Source organism: Arachis ipaensis, chromosome B6 (genome assembly GCF_059453495.1).
Source record: "Arachis ipaensis isolate K30076 ecotype BB chromosome B6, ASM5945349v1, whole genome shotgun sequence".
Taxonomy (NCBI): Eukaryota; Viridiplantae; Streptophyta; class Magnoliopsida; order Fabales; family Fabaceae; genus Arachis; species Arachis ipaensis.
The window spans coordinates 51,362,073-51,379,022 of record NC_142441.1 but is presented as its reverse complement, the minus strand read 5'-3'; the positions used below and the strand labels follow the sequence as shown (position 1 = coordinate 51,379,022).

Here is a 16,950-nt window from a genome sequence, read left to right as displayed (position 1 = left end):
CTAAATCCTAATCCTAATCCTAAGAGAGAGGAGAGAACCTCTCTCAAAACTAAATCTAAATCATGAGAAGTGAATTATGAGAGCATGATTATGAATGGATGCATTCCCCCACTTTATAGCCTCTAATCTGTGTTTTTTGGGCCGCAAACTGGGTCAAAAATAGCTCAGAAATCGCCCCCAACGTATTCTGGTACGTACAGGTCGTGGAAAAGTGACGCGGAGGCGTCGTCCACGCGTCCGCGCGGGTTGCGTTCCTGCCAGGTCACGCGTCCGCGTGACTCACGCGTTCGCATCATCTGGCGTTGGGGCAACTATGGCAAATTATATATCAAATTGAAGCCCCAGACGTTAGCTTTCCAACGCAACTGAAACCACGTTGTTTGGACCTTTGTAGCTAAGGTTATAGCCGTTTGAGTGCGAAGAGGTCAGGCTGGACAGCTTAGCAGTTTCTCTAACATCTTGTATTCCTTCCACTTTTGCATGCTTCCTTTCCATCCTCTGAGCCATTCCTGCCTTGTAATCTCTGAAATCACTTAACACACATATTAAGGCATCTAATGGTAATAAGAGAGGATTAATATTAGCAAATATAAGTCCAAAGAAACATATTTTCAATCAAAGCACATAATTAGGAAGGCAAATGTAAAACCATGCAAATAGTATGAATAAGTGGGTAAAGAGTTGATAAAAACCACTCAATTGAGCACAAGATAAATCATGAAATAGTGGTTTATCACCGGCCTTGGTTTCAGATTTAGTCTCTACAGCAGGTGTGTCCTCTCGGGCAGGTGACACGAAGGTCATGATCCCTAGAGCCAACCAGTATGTCCCGAATGGGAAGTACATCAGGCCGCCAGTTCTCTCTGCGAGCCGGCCTGCAGGTCCATCTCTGGATCCTCCTCCCTCCTCCACTCCACCATCATCTACACCACAAGCACCATCCATCTATCAGATGTTCCTTCAGATCCTTGAGAGGTTCGACCGGCAAGACCGGTGGATGGAGAAAATGGAACGCCGTAACGAGCGCCGATACAACTATTTAAAGGACCTCATAGTTGGTACACACTGATGAACGAATAATTTATATGCTTTTTGGCATTGTTTTTACATAGTTTTTAGTATGATTTAGTTAGTTTTTAGTATATTTTTATTAGTTTTTAAATAAAAATCACATTTCTGGACTTTACTATGAGTTTGTGTGTTTTTCTGTGATTTCAGGTATTTTCTGGCAGAAATTGAGGGACTTGAGCAAAAATCAGATTCAGAGCTTGAAGAAGGACTGCAGATGCTGTTGGATTCTGACCTCCCTGCACTCAAAGTGGATTTTCTGGAGCTACAGAAGTCCAAATGGCGCTCTCTCAATTGCGTTGGAAAGTAGACATCCAGGGATTTCCAGAAATATGTAATAGTCCATACTTTGCCCGAGTTTAGACGATGCAAACTGGCATTCAACACCAGCCTTCTGCCCTATTCTGGAGTTAAACGCCAGAAATAGGTTGCAAAGCAGAGTTAAACACCAGAAACAGGTTACAAACTAGCGTTTAACTCCAAGAAAGACCTCTGCATGTGAAAGCTTTAATGCTCAGCCCAAGCACACACCAAGTGGGCCCGGAAGTGGATTTCTGCATCATTTACTCATTTTTGTAACCCTAGTAACTAGTTTAGTATAAATAGAACTTTTTACTATCATCTTTGGAGCTGATCTTTGATTAGTTTTATGCTATCTTAGACCTTTATGGGAGCTGGCCATTCGGCCATGCCTGGACCTTGTTCTTATGTATTTTCAATGGTAGAGTTTCTACACACCATAGATTAAGGTGTGGAGCTCTGCTATTCCTCATGAATTAATGCAAAGTACTATTGTTTTTCTATTCAATTCAAGCCTGTTTCTTCTCTAAGATATTCATTCGCACACAAAAACATGATGAATGTGATGATTATGTGACGCTCATCATCATTCTCACTTATGAACGCGTGCCTGACAAACACTTCCGTTCTACATGAAAACAAGCTTGAATGCATATCTCTTAGCCTCCTGATCTACGATCAGAGTCTTTGTGGTATGGGCTAGAATTATTGGCGGCCATTCTTGAGATCTGGAAAGTCTAAACCTTGTATGTGGTATTCCAAGTAGGATCTGGGAAAGGATGGCTGTGACGAGCTTCAAACTCGCGAGTGCAGGGCGTAGTGATAGACGCAAAAGGATTACTGAATCCTATTCCAGTATGATCGAGAACCGACAGATGATTAGCCGTGCAGTGACAGTGCATTTTGGACCATTTTCACTGAGAGGAAGGGAGGTAGCCATTGACAACGGTGATGCGCTGCATAAAGCTTGCCATAGAAAGGAGTGTGAAGGATTGGATGAAGACAGTAGGAAAGCAGAGATTCAGAAGGAACAAAGAACCTCCATACGCTTATCTGAAATTCTCACCAATGAATTACATAAGTATCTCTATCTTTATTTTACGTTTTATTTATCTTTTAATTATTAAAACTCTATAACCATTTGAATCCGCCTGACTGAGATTTACAAGGTGACCATAGCTTGCTTCAAGCCGACAATCTCCGTGGGATCGACCCTTACTCTGATGCCAGGGCATTTTAGCCAGTTTCATTGACCTTTTCTTTACTGTTTTTAGGGTAGTTTCATGCATTTTCTTAGGAAACAAGCTAGTTTTGGGTAGATATTCACTTACATCTTGATTCAAGCATACATTGTGCACTTTACATGATTTCATAAGGATTTTGCATAAATTTAAGGACAAATTGGATGTTGCATTTCCCATGACTTGGACTAGAACTTTGATGCACTTTATTGCTTGATTTCAGGACAAAGGAAGCAAAGAAGAACCACATTAGTGGCTACGTTAGTTACACTAACGTTAACACTAACGTGGAATGGGAGTAACTTGCAAAGTTAATGAGAAAAGTAATTGCCAATAACGCTCTCGAAGCCATCATTGCCCATGTTAAGAGTCACGTTAACTAAGTTAACGTGAACTCTAATGTGGAAGAAAGGAAATGGAGCCAACGTTAGTGACACTTAACATTATCACTAACGTTGGACCAAGCTCATAAGTGGCCACGTTAGTTGCCACGTTAACTTAGTTAACGTGGCCTCTAACGTTGAGAAGTAAAGGGGAAGCCAACGTTAGTGAGATTCAACTTTATCACTAACGTTGGCCAAGTCACAATAAGCCACGTTAACCCCCACGTTAACCTAGTTAACGTGGAAGCTAACGTGAAGAAACAAGGTGGTCGACAACGTTAGTAACACCAAACATTGTCACTAACGTTGGAAGGAACCCACACAAGCCCCAATAAGCCACGTTAACTCCCACGTTAACTTAGTTAACATGGAAGTTAACGTGAAGAAGGGAGGTGATCGCCAAAGTTAGTGACACCCAACATTGTCACTAACGTTGGAATGAGCCCACACAAGCCATTATGAGCCACGTTAACTCCCACGTTAACTTAGTTAACGTGGAAGCTAACGTGGATAAGGGAATGATGAGCCAACGTTAGTGACACTCAACTTTGTCACTAACGTTGGAGATGGCTAGCATGGCCACGTTAGAAGCCACGTTAACCTAGTTAACGTGGACTCTAACGTGAGAAATAGGGGCACATTGGAATGTTAGTGACAATGGTAAGTGTCACTAACGTTCTCGAAGGTTGGCAAGCCTACGTTAAAAGAGCCACGTTAACTAAGTTAACGTGGACTCTAACATAAGGAAGGCGGAGACTTCTCAATGTTACTGGGAAAGCTAAGTCCCAGTAACGTGTGCGAAGGGCATAGAGGCAACGTTAGTGGCAACGTTTGTGCCACTAACGTTGAAGTTAACGTGGCTCTAACTTTGGTGAGGAACGTTAGTGAAAAAGGTGATTGTCACTAACGTTCTCGAACCCATATTCTCACTGAACGTTAACACCACTAACGTCCTGAGCTAAAGTCTCTGCCCACTTCACACTTTCTCTCTGCAAGTAAAGCCAAGCCCAATGAAGAAGAGAACTGCTTCAAACTCAAGATCCAAAGGCCTATACCCAAGACTTGAAGAGCCAACTAGAAGAACAGAAGAGTAGTATATATAGGAGTAGCTTTGAATTAAATTGGGGAGTTGGAAATTATAGGGAGCCTCTTGGCATAGAACTACTTTCTGTATTTTACTTTCTCTGCACTTCTAGTTTCATCATGTATTCTCCATCTTTGTTTTCATTTTTCAGAGCATTGAACAACTAAACCCCTTTCATTGGGTTAGGGAGCTCTGCTGTAATTTGATGGATCAATACTAGTTTTCATTATTCTTCTTCTATCATTTCTCTTGATTTTACTTGAAAGCTTTCGATCTTCATCCAATTGGGTAGTTATCTTGGAAAAGAAGCTATTCAAACTTGGATCTCTTCTGAACCTTGAAAGAGGAATGAAGAGATCATGCTAGAAATGCTTTCTCATTCTAGACCAAATTAGGTTTGGATGGATATGTGACTATAATCCTCTCAACACTTGATTTGGGAAATGCATGTGGTATAATCAGTGACCATACTTCATCTTTTCTCATGAGCAATTGACCAAGGAATTGGCTATTGATCAAGATTTGAGAGATTGAATTACAAGAAATTGTAATTTGATCACTTAAGATTGCCAAGGAGATCAATGAGTGCATTGATTGAGGAAGAGATGAAAATAAAATTGATCCGGAGAATGCAACATCTCCTGAGCCCAATGAACCCCCCATTTCTGATCTTACCCATTCTCTTTAATTTTTGTCATTTACTTTTATGAGCAATTTCCCCATTCCCTTTTAAGATTCTGCAATTTACTTTCTGTCATCTACATTCAGCTCTTATTTCTAGCATTTACTTTTCTATTATTTACTTTTCTGCCATTTAATTTTCTGCAATTCTCAACTCAAATTCTGATTCGCTCAACTAGAATATTCCTCTAATTAAAGTTGCTTGATCAACCAATCCCTGTGGGATTCGACCTCACTCTATTGTGAGTTTTTACTTGACGACAAATTCGGTACACTTGCTGAAGGAAATTTGTTATGAGACAAGTTTTCCGTGTATCAAGTTTATGGCGCCATTGCCGGGGATTGATTGTGCATCTACAATGATTAAATTGGAGGATAACTAGATTGAGCATTTTATTTTTGTTTGATTTAATTTTCTGTTTGAGTCTTTTACTTTCTATTTTAGTTAATTTTTTTCTCTTCCCCCTACTTTTTCTTTGTTATTTACCATTCATTTCACTAACCCACTAACTGTTTGATATATTGCATCACTCACACTAACAGTAATTCTGACAGATATAATTTCTGCACCTATTCTCTTTGCTTGTAATTGTTGGTTGTGTGACAGGGAGAAGAAGCGGGGCTTCAACTTCCTTTGATTCTGAACCTGAGAGAACCTTCCTTAGACTAAGGAGGGAGGCAAGAGAAAAACGTGTAGTTGGTGCTGAAGAAGAGGAGGAACACTTTGAGGAATACTTTGAACCAAACATGGAAGAAAACATGGAAAACCATCGTGAAGAAGAAGCTCACAACCATGGCGGAAGAGGACGAGCAAATCATGCTGGGGAGGATAGAAGAGTTTTAGGCTCTTACATCAATCCAAACCCAGGAAATGGTGGAAGTAGCATTCAAAAGCCAACCATCCACGCCAACAATTTTGAACTAAAACCACAGCTCATCACCCTTGTGCAGAACAACTGTTCGTTCGGAGGAAGTGTCCAAGAAGACCCCAATCAACATCTAACCACCTTCCTGAGAATATGTGACACAGTGAAGTCTAATGGTGTTCATCCTGACGCCTATAGACTGCTCTTATTTCCATTCTCACTCAAGGATAAGGCAGCCAAGTGGCTGGAGTTTTTCCCAAAGGAGAGCTTGACAACTTGGGAAGATGTGGTGAACAAATTCTTAGCAAGATTTTACCCCCCTCAATGAATCAATAGGCTGAGAGCTGAGGTCCAAACTTTCAGGCAACAAGATGGTGAGACTCTATATGAAGCATGGGAGAGGTTTAAAGACCTAACAAGGAGGTGCCCACCAGATATGTTCAATGAATGGGTGCAGCTGCACATTTTCTATGAAGGGCTCTCTTATGAGTCAAAGAAGGCCGTAGACCATTCATCCGGAGGATCTTTGAACAAGAAGAAGACCATTGAGGAGGCCATAGATGTCATTGAAACTGTAGCAGAGAATGACTACTTCTATGCTTCCGAAAGAGGGAACACAAGAGGAGTAATGGAGCTAAACAATGTAGATGCTCTGCTGGCCCAAAACAAGCTCATTACCCAGCAGCTGGCTGACCTCACCAAGAAGATGGAGAGGAACCAAGTAGCAGCAATCGCCACTTCATCAACAACCCAAGAAGGAGTGAATGAAGAAGCAGAGGGTAGTCAGGAGCAAGCCAACTACATTGGGAATTCACCTAGGCAGAACCATGATCCATACTCCAAGACCTACAACCCTGGATGGAGGAATTACCCAAACTTTGGGTGGGGAAATCAACAAGACAAAAGCCTTGATCAAAGACGCCCAAATCCCAACAATGCAAGCCACCAACATTTCACATCTAGACCATATCAACACCCCAATAACAACACCTCTCCACATCCACATCAAAACCGAAATAACTTACCTCATCCTTCCACCTCTAATCATGATCTACAATCATTTGATGACAGACTCTCAAGGATTGAGAATCTACTTGAAGGCATAGGCAAGGAGATTCAAGACAACAAGGTGTTCAAGGAGGAAGTGCGAGCCAGTTTCAAGAACCAGGGAGACACAATCAAGAGGTTGGAATCTCAAGTGGGGTATCTCTCTAAGCAAATTCCCAAACCCACAGATGGATTCCCAAGTGACACAGAGAAGAATCCGAGAGGTGAAACAAAGAAAGTAAGATGGGAAGATTGCAAGATGGTCACTATAAGTGATAAGAAGACTAAGGACAAGCCAAGCAAGCTGTCAGAACAACCTGAAGATACCTCAGTAGAGAAAAAGGAAAAAGATCATCAAGAACCAGAAATCTCACAACAGGAGCTGCTGAGACTCTATGCACCTTTTCTCCAACTGCTCAATGGTGCTGTGGAGAAGAGAATATACTCAAGGTTTATAGATTTGTTTGCATCTATGCATGTCAACATACTATTCATCAAGACTATTCAACAAATTCCCGCATACATCAAGTATATGAAGGAGCTGCTTCCCAGGAAAAGCTCACTCAAGGGAGACCAAACTACAGTGATGAACAAGGAGTGCAGTGCCCTCATTCAACCACAGTTGCCTACGAAAAGAAAAGATCCAGGGAGTTTTCATGTCCCCTGTGCCATAGGAGAAACAATGTTTGATAAAGCACTCTGCGATTTGGGAGCAAGCATCAACTTAATGCCCTTATCCCTGGTGAAGAGGCTGCAGATCAATGAGATATTGCCCACAGATGTAGTCATCAGCTGGCTGACAAAACTCAAAAACAAGCAATAGGGGTGGTGGAAAATGTGTTGTTAAAGGTTGGGAAATACTTTCTTCCCACAGACTTTATCATCTTGGACATGGAAGAGAGTCACACTCACCCAATCATATTGGGAAGACCATTCCTAGCTACAGCCAGAGCACTCATAGATGTGGAGCGAGGGGAGCTAATATTGAGGATCCATAATGAATGACTCAGCTTTAATGTCTTTAAACTCTCACAAGAAGCAGACCAAGAAAACAAAGAACCAAGCAAAGATCATAATAAGATGCTGACAGAGGAAGCAAGCACTGAAGCACAACCAGCCCATCTGGGAAAGCCCTTGGTTGATGAACAAGGAAATAAGTAGTTGTCACAACTCAAGGAAAAGCTGGAGGAACCTAAACCACCAGAGACATGTGAAGACAACAACAAAATTCCCTTAGAAGAAGAAGTTACCAAGAGCAAGGCAACATCAAAAGGGACAAAGAAGAAGGTACCAAGGGGGTGGAGGAACAAGAAGATCCCTACGGAAGACTTCTCTCCATGAGATAAAGTGATATCAGCTTACTTCCCAGATATCCCCCCTAATCTCCCCACTGTACCATCTCAGTTACCTAAGGTCTTCACTATCAACAGAGTTCTCTCCTTGGAACATGTAGAGATCATTGATACAACCAATGGATATAAGTCCAAGGCAAGAGGGGAGGACTTGAAGCATTATCAACCTCCCTGATGAAGGAGAAACGTCAAGCTAGTGACGCTAAAAAAGCGCTTCATGGGAGGCAACCCATGTTTTATGAGCTTTTACTAGTGAATAAGTCAATATTCATGAATTCCAACCCAAACTTGGCAAACACTTGGTGAAATCCTTATATTGCAGTATATAGTGAAGAACAAGTTTGGTGTTCAAAGCGTGCCAAGAAAGCATGAATGCAATTGAGAGCATGCTAGTCTTGGAGCTTTGAACAGAACTTTTCATCACAGTGCTCCAAACTAAGTTTGGTGTCACCCCATGGTGCCACTGGTGCACGAAATTGTGATGTCCAGGCTCGAACAATCCCTGGCAACGTGAGCAACTTGGTACGCGTAATCGTGATTACACTTTAATGATGTAAAATTCATGGCTCTTTCTTTCCCTGGCAATGGCGCCAAGAACATGGTGCCAATACCATGGTTCACAACTTCGATACAACTAACCAGCAAGTGCACTGGGTCGTCCAAGTAATACCTTACGTGAGTAAGGGTCGAATCCCACGGAGATTGTTGGTATGAAGCAAGTTATGGTCACCTTGCAAATCTCAGTCAGGCGGATATAAAGTGATAATGGTGTTTTCGAATATTATATAATAAAATAGGGATAGAGATACTTATGTAAATCATTGGTAGGAATTTCAGATAAGCGAATGGAGATGTTTTTTGTTCCTCTGAACCTCTGCTTTCCTGCTATCTTCATCCAATCAGTCTTACTCCTTTCCATGGCTGGCTTTATGTGATACATCACCACTGTCAATGGCTACTTTCGGTCATCTCTCGGGAAAATGATCCAATGCCCTGTCACGGCACGGCTAATCGTCTGGAGGCATCACCCTTGCCAATGGCTTCATCTTATCCTCTCAGTGAATAATATGCTCACGCACCCTGTCACGGCACGGCTATTCATCTGTCGGTTCTCGATCATGCTGGAATAGGATTTACTATCCTTTTGCGTCTGTCACTAACGCCTTGCAATCGCGAGTTAGGAGCTCGTCACAGTCATTCAATCATTGAATCCTACTCGGAATACCACAGACAAGGTTTAGACCTTCCGGATTCTCTTGAATGCCGCCATCATTCTAGCTTACGCCACAAAGATTCCGGTTAGGAGATCTAAGAGATATTCATTCTAGCTTATTTCATGTAGAACAGAAGTGTTTGTCAGGCACGCATTCATAAGGGAGAAGGATGATGAGCGTCACACATAATCATCACCTTCATCACGTTCTTGGGTGCGAATGGATATCTTAGAAGCGAAATAAGATGAATTGAATGGAAAACAGTAGTACTTTGCATTAATCTTTGAGGAACAGCAAAGCTCCACACCTTAATCCATGGAGTGTAGAAACTCTACCGTTGAAAATACATAAGTGAAAGGTCCAGGCATGGCCGAGAGGCCAGCCCCCATGGTCTAAGAACTATGCGTTCCCAGATGTCTAATACAATAGTAAAAGGTCCTATTTATAGTAAACTAGTCACTAGGGTTTACATGAGTAAGTAATTGATGCATAAATCTACTTCCGGGGCCCACTTGGTGTGTGCTTGGGCTGGGCTTGAGTGTTGCACGTGTAGAGGTCCTTCTTGGAGTTGAACGCCAGCTTTTGTGCCAGTTTGGGCGTTCAACTTTGGTTTTGGCTCCTTTTCTGGCGCTGGACGCCAGATTTGGGCAGAAAGCTGGCGTTGAACGCCAGTTTACGTCATCTATTCTTGGCCAAAGTATAGACTATTATATATTGGGGGAAAGCCCTAGATGTCTACTTTCCAACGCAATTGGAAGCGCGCCATTTCGAGTTCTGTAGCTCCAGATAATCCACTTTGAGTGCAGGGAGGTCAGAATCCAACAACATCAGCAGTCCTTCTTCAACCTCTGAATCTGATTTCTGCTCAAGTCCCTCAATTTCAGCCAGAAAATACCTGAAATCACAGAAAAACACACAAACTCATAGTAAAGTCCAGAAATATGAATTTAACATAAAAACTAATGAAAACATCCCTAAAAGTAACTAGATCCTACTAAAAACATGCTAAAAATAATGTCAAAAAGCATATAAATTATCTGCTCATCACAACACCAAACTTAAATTGTTGCTTGTCCCCAAGCAACTGAAAATCAAATAGGATAAAAAGAAGAGAATATACTACAAATTCCAAACTATCAATGAAACAGAGCTTCAATCATATGAGCGGGACTTATAGCTTTTTGCCTCTTGAATAGTTTTGGCATCTCACTCTATCCATTGAAGTTTAGAATGATTGGCATCTATAGGAACTTCAGATTTCGAATAGTGTTATTGACTCTCCTAGTTCAGTATGATGATTCTTGAACACAGCTTCTTTATGAGTCTTGGCCGTGGCCCTAAGCACTTTGTTTTCCAGTATTACCACCGGATACATAAATGCCACAGACACATAATTGGGTGAACCTTTTCAGATTGTGACTCAGCTTTGCTAAAGTCCCCAATTAGAGGTGTCCAGGGTTCTTAAGCACACTCTTTTTTTGCTTTGGACCTTGACTTTAACTGCTCAGTCTCAAGTTTTCACTTGACACCTACACGCCACAAGCACATGGTTAGGGACAGCTTGGTTTAGCCTCTTAGACCAGGATTTTATTCCTTTAGGCCCTCCTATCCACTGATGCTCAAAGCCTTGGGATCCTCTTTATTTACCCTTGCCTTTTGGTTTTAAGGGTTACTGGCTTTTTGCTCTTGCCTTTTGGTTTTAAGAGCTTTTGGCTTTTTCTGCTTGCTTTTTCTTTCTATTTTTTTTTCGCCTATTCTTTTTTTTTTCTGCAAGCTTTGTTCTTTGCTGGTTTTTCTTGCTTCAAGAATCATTTTTATGATTTTTTAGATTATCAAATAACATGTTTCCTAGTCATCATTCTTTCAAGAGCCAACATATTTAACATTCTTAGACAACAACTTCAAAAGACATATGCACTGTTCAAGCATACATTCAGAAAACAAGAAGCATTGTCACCACATCAATATAATTAAACTAAGTTCAAGGATAAGTTCGAAACTCATGTACTTCTTGTTCTTTTGAATTAAAACATTTTTCATTTAAGAGAGGTGATGGATTCATAGAACATTTATAACTTTAAGACAAATTTACTACTACTAATGATCATGTAATGAAGACACAAACATAGATAGCACATAACATAGAAAATGAAAAACAGAAGAAATAAGAACAAGGAATGAATCCACCTTAGTGATGGTGGTGTTTCCTTCTTGAGGAACCAATGATGTCCTTGAGCTCTTCTATGTCTCTTCCTTGTCTTTGTTGCTCCTCCCTCATTGCTTTTTGATCTTCTCTTATTTCATGAAGCATGATGGAGTGCTCTTGATGTTCCACCCTTAGTTGTCCCATATTGGAACTCAATTCTCCTAGGGAGGTGTTGATTTGCTCCCAATAGTTTTGTGGAGGAAAGTGCATTTGAGGCATTTCCGGAATCTCATGGTGATGAGCTTCATACGCCTCTTGAGCTCCATGAATGGGCTCTCTTGCTTGCTCCATCTTCTTCTTAGTGATGGGCTTGTCCTCTTTAATGAGGATATCTCCCTCTATGTCAATTCCAGCCGAATTGCATAGGTGGCAGATGAGGTGAGGAAAGGCTAACCTTGCCATAGTGGAGGACTTGTCAGCCACCTTGTAGAGTTCTTGAGGTATAATCTCATGAACTTCCACCTCTTCTCCAATCATGATGCTATGGATCATGATGGCCCGGTCTATAGTAACTTCAGACCGGTTGCTAGTGGGAATGATTGAGCATTGAATGAACTCCAACCATCCTCTAGCTATAAGCTTGAGGTCCAATCTTCTTAGTTGAACCGGCTTGCCTTTGGAGTCAATCTTCCATTGAGCTCCTTCTACACATATGTCCATAAGGACTTGGTCCAACCTTTGATCAAAGTTGACTCTCCTTGTGCAGGGGCGTGCGTTCTCTTCTATGTTTGGCAAGTTGAACGCCAACCTCACATTTTCCGGACTAAAATCTAAGTATTTCCCCCGAACCATTGTAACATAGTTCTTTGGATCCGGGTTCTTACTTTGATCATGGTTCTTGGTGATCCATGCATTGGCATAGAACTCTTGAACCATTAGGATGCCGACTTGTTGGATGGGATTTGTTAGAACTTCCCAACCTCTTCTTTGAATTTCATGTCGGATCTCCGGATACTCATTTCTTTTGAGTTTGAAAGGGACCTCAGGGATCACCTTCTTCTTGGCCACAACATCATAGAAGTGGTCTTGATGGGCTTTGGAGATGAACCTTTCCATCTCCCATGACTCAGATGTGGAAGCTTTTATCTTCCCTTTCCCTCTTCTAGAGGATCCTCCGGTCTTAGATGCCATCAATGGTAATGGAAAAACAAAAAAAGCTATGCTTTTACCACACCAAACTTAGAATATTGCTCGCCCTCGAGCAATAAACAAAAGAATAGAAGAAGAAGAAGAAGAAATATGGAGAGGGAGAGGGAGATGTGGTTTCGGCCATATGGGTGGGTTTGGGTGGGAAATTGGTTTTGAATTTTGAAGGTAGGTGGAGTTTATGAGGTAGGTTTATAGGGAAGAGTGGATGGATGTGAGTGGTGAAGAGGTGATGGGGAAGAGAGTTTATGGGGTTGTGTGAAAGAGAGTGGTGAGAAGAAGTGAGTGGAGGTAGGTGGGGATCCTGTGGGGTCCACAGATCCTGAGTGGATCCTGTGGGGTCCACAGATCCTGAGGTGTTCAAGGATTTACATCCCTGCACCCATTAGGCATGTAAAAATGCCTTTGAACCCAACTCTAGGCATTCAGCGCCAGGCTGGTGGCCATTTTGGGCGTTCAACGCCCATTTGTGTGCCATTTCTGGCGTTGAACGCCAGAACCATGCCTGTTCTGGCGTTCAGCGCCCAGAAGCTGCCCATTTTGGGCATTCAGCGCCAGCACCATGCTCTGTTCTGGCGCTGAACGCCAGACAGATGCTCCTCCAGGGTGTGATTTTTCTTCTGCTGTTTTTGATTCCGTTTTCAATTTTTATATTTATTTTGTGACTCCACATGATCATGAACTTACAAAGACATATAACTAAGAAAAATATAGTTAGATAAATAAAAATTGGGTTGCCTCCCAACATGCGCTTCTTTAATGTCAATAGCTTGACAGTGGGCTCTCATGGAGCCTCACAGATGTGCAGAGCTTTGTTGAGACTCTCCAACACCAAACTTAGAGTTTGGATATGGGAGTTCAACACCAAACTTAGAGTTTGGTTGTGGCCTCCCAACACCAAACTTAGAGTTTGACTGTGGGGGCTCTGGTTGACTCTGCCTTGAGAGAAGCTTTTTCTGCTTCCTCTCCATGGTTGCAGAGGGAAATCCTTGAGTTTTAAACACAAGGGAGTCCTCATTCCATTGAAGGACTATTTCACCTCTGTCAACATCAATCACAGCTCTTGCTGTGGCCAGGAAAGGTCTTCCTAGGATGATGGATTCATCCTCTTCCTTTCCAGTATCCAGGACTATGAAATCAGTAGGGATGTAAAGGCCCTCAACCTTTACTAGCACATCCTCTACTTGTCCATAAGCCTGTTTTCTTGAGTTGTCTGCCATCTCTAATGAGATTCTAGCTGCTTGCACCCCATAGATTCCCAGTTTCTCTATTATAGAGAGGGGCATGAGGTTTATTCCTGAACCAAGGTCACACAGAGCCTTAAAGATCATGGTGCCTATGGTACAGGGTATTATGAACTTTCCAGGATCCTGTCTCTTCTGAGGCAATGTCAGTTGATCCAGATCACTTAGTTTATTGATAAACAAGGGAAGTTCAACTTCCCAAGTATCAATGCCAAATAATTTGGCATTCAGCTTCATGATTGCACCAAGAAACTTGGCAGTTTGCTCTTTAGTAACATCCTCATTCTCTTCAGAAGAGGAATACTCATTAGAGCTTATGAAGGGCATAAGGAGGTTCAATGGAATCTCTATGGTCTCTAGATGAGCCTCAGAGTCCTTTGGTTCCTCAGAGGGAAGCTCCTTATTGATCACTGGACGTCCCAGGAGGTCTTCCTCCTTGGGATTCACGTCCTCTCCTCTCCTCACAGGTTCGGCCATGGTGCTTATGTCAATGGCCTTGCACTCTCCTTTTGGATTCTCTTCTGTATTGCTTGGAAGAGTACTAGGAGGGATTTCAGTGATCCTTTTACTCAGCTGGCCCACTTGTGCTTCCAGATTTCTAATGGAAGATCTTGTTTCATTCATGAAACTTACAGTGGCCTTAGATAGATCAGAGACTAAGTTTGCTAAATTAGAAGTATTTTGTTCAGAGTTCTCTGTCTGTTGCTGAGTGGATGATGGAAAAGGCTTGCTATTGCTAAACCTGTTTCTTCCACCATTATTAAAGCCTTGTTGAGGCTTTTGATCCTTCCATGAGAAATTTGGATGATTTCTCCATGATGAGTTATAGGTGTTTCCATAAGGTTCACCTAAGTAATTCACCTCTGCTATTGCAGGGTTCTCAGGATCATAAGCTTCTTCTTCATAAGAAGCCTCTTGAGTACTGTTGGATGCAGCTTGCATTCCATGCAGACTCTGAGAGATCATATTGACTTGCTGAGTCAATATTTTATTCTGAGCCAATATGGCATTCAGAGTATCAACTTCAAGAACTCCCTTATTCATAGGCGTCCCATTACTCACAGGATTCCTTTCAGAACTGTACATGAACAGGTTATTAGCAACCATGTCAATGAGTTCTTGAGCTTCTGCAGGCGTTTTCTTTAGGTGAATGGATCCACCTGCAGAAGTGTCCAGTGACATCTTTGATAGCTCAGATAAACCATCATATAATATATCCAGGATGGTCCATTCTGAAAGCATGTCAGAAGGACACTTTTTGGTCAACTGCTTGTATCTTTCCCAAGCTTCATAGAGGGATTCACCTTCTTTCTGTCTGAAGGTTTGAACATCAGCTCTAAGCTTGCTCAGCTTTTGAGGAGGAAAGTACTTGGCTAAGAAAGCCGTGACCAGCTTATCCCAAGAGTTCAGGCTGTCTTTGGGTTGAGAATCCAACCATAATCTAGCTCTGTCTCTTACAGCAAAAGGGAAAAGCATGAGCCTGTAGACTTCAGGATCTACTCCATTAGTCCTAACAGTATCACATATCTGCAAGAATTCAGTTAAGAACTGAAAAGGATCTTCAGATGGAAGTCCATGAAACTTGCAGTTCTGCTGCATCAGAGAAACTAATTGAGGTTTCAGCTCAAAGTTGTTTGCTCCAATGGCAGGAATGGAGATGCTTCTTCCATGTAAATTGGAATTAGGTGCAGTAAAGTCACCAAGCATCTTCCTTACATTATTATTATTTTCGGCTGCCATCTCCTCTGCCTGTTCAAAAATTTCTGAAAGGTTATCTCTGGATTGTTGTATTTTAGCTTCTCTTAGTTTCCTTTTTAGAGTCCTTTCAGGTTCTGGATCTGCTTCCACAAGAATGTTCTTGTCCTTGCTCCTGCTCATATGACAAAGAAGAGGGCACAGAAAAATAATAATAATAGAATTCCTTTATACCACAGTATAGGGATTCCTTTGTGAGTGAAAGAAAAGAGGGGGACAAAGAGTGTGATGTAAAGAAAGAAACACAACTGTGAGGATGGCAGAGATGTGAGATGAGATGTTAGGATATGAATGAATAAATAGAATGAGATGGGAGAGGGAGAATTTTCGAAAATATTTTTGAAAAAGAGTTAGTGATTTTCGAAAATGGTTTTTGAAAAAATGTTAGTAATTTTCGAAATTTTTTTTTTGAAATTAAAAATAAAAATAAGAATAATTAGTTAATTAAAAAGAAATTTTTGAAAAAGAGGGAAGATATTTTTGAAAATTAGAGAGAGAGAGTTAGTTAGGTAGTTTTGAAAAAGTTAAGAAACAAACAAAAAGTTAGTTAGTTAGTTGAAACAAATTTTGAAAAGATAAGAAGTTAGGAAGTTAGAAAAGATATTTTGAAAAGATATTTTTTTTGAAAAAGGTAAGATAAGAAGATATTTTAGAAATTAGTTTTGAAAAAGATTTGATTTTTAAAATCTTAATTAATGACTTGATTCATAAGAAATCTCAAGATATGATTCTAGAACTTAAAGTTTGAATCTTTCTTAACAAGCAAGTAACAAACTTCAAATTTTTTGAATCAAAACATTAATTGATTATGTTATTTTCGAAAATTTGATATAAAAATAAGAAAAAGATTTTTGAAAAATATTTTTGAAATTTTCGAAAATAACTAAGAATTTTGAAAAAGATTTGATTTTTGAAAAAGATTTTGAAAAAGATAAGATTTTCAAATTGAAAATTTGATTTGACTCATAAGAAACAACTTGATTTTAAAAAATTTTGAAAAAGTCAACTCAAATTTTCGAATTTGATGAGAGAAAAAGGGAAAGATATATATATTTTTTTTATTTTTGAATTTTTATGATGCAATAGAAAAACACTAAAAAGATGCAATGCATGAAATTTTTAGATCAAAACAATGAATGCATGCAAGAATGCTATGAATGTCAAGATGAATACCAAGAACACTTTGAATGTCAAGATGAACATCAAGAACATATTTTGAAAAATTTTAATGCAAAGAAAACATGCAAGACACCAAAACTTAGAATTCTTTAATGCTTAGACACTAAGAATTCAAGAATGCATATGAAAAACATGAAAAGACACAAAATAAAAAATCATCAAGATCAAACAAGAAGACTTACCA

General features: G+C 40.6%; 2 non-coding genes and 1 pseudogene across 2 annotated transcripts; 2 read left to right on the top strand and 1 right to left on the bottom strand.

Annotated features, from left to right (window-relative positions):
* The window catches only part of LOC148555543 (uncharacterized), a 193,399-nt pseudogene that overhangs the window by 149,230 nt on the left and 27,219 nt on the right, over positions 1-16,950 (top strand).
* Positions 5,958-6,064, bottom strand: LOC148555546 (small nucleolar RNA R71). The gene has a single exon (XR_015887974.1). It is a non-coding gene; the product is annotated as a small nucleolar RNA R71 (small nucleolar RNA).
* On the top strand, positions 15,069-15,176 carry LOC148555545 (small nucleolar RNA R71). Its single transcript, XR_015886922.1, has one exon. It is a non-coding gene; the product is annotated as a small nucleolar RNA R71 (small nucleolar RNA).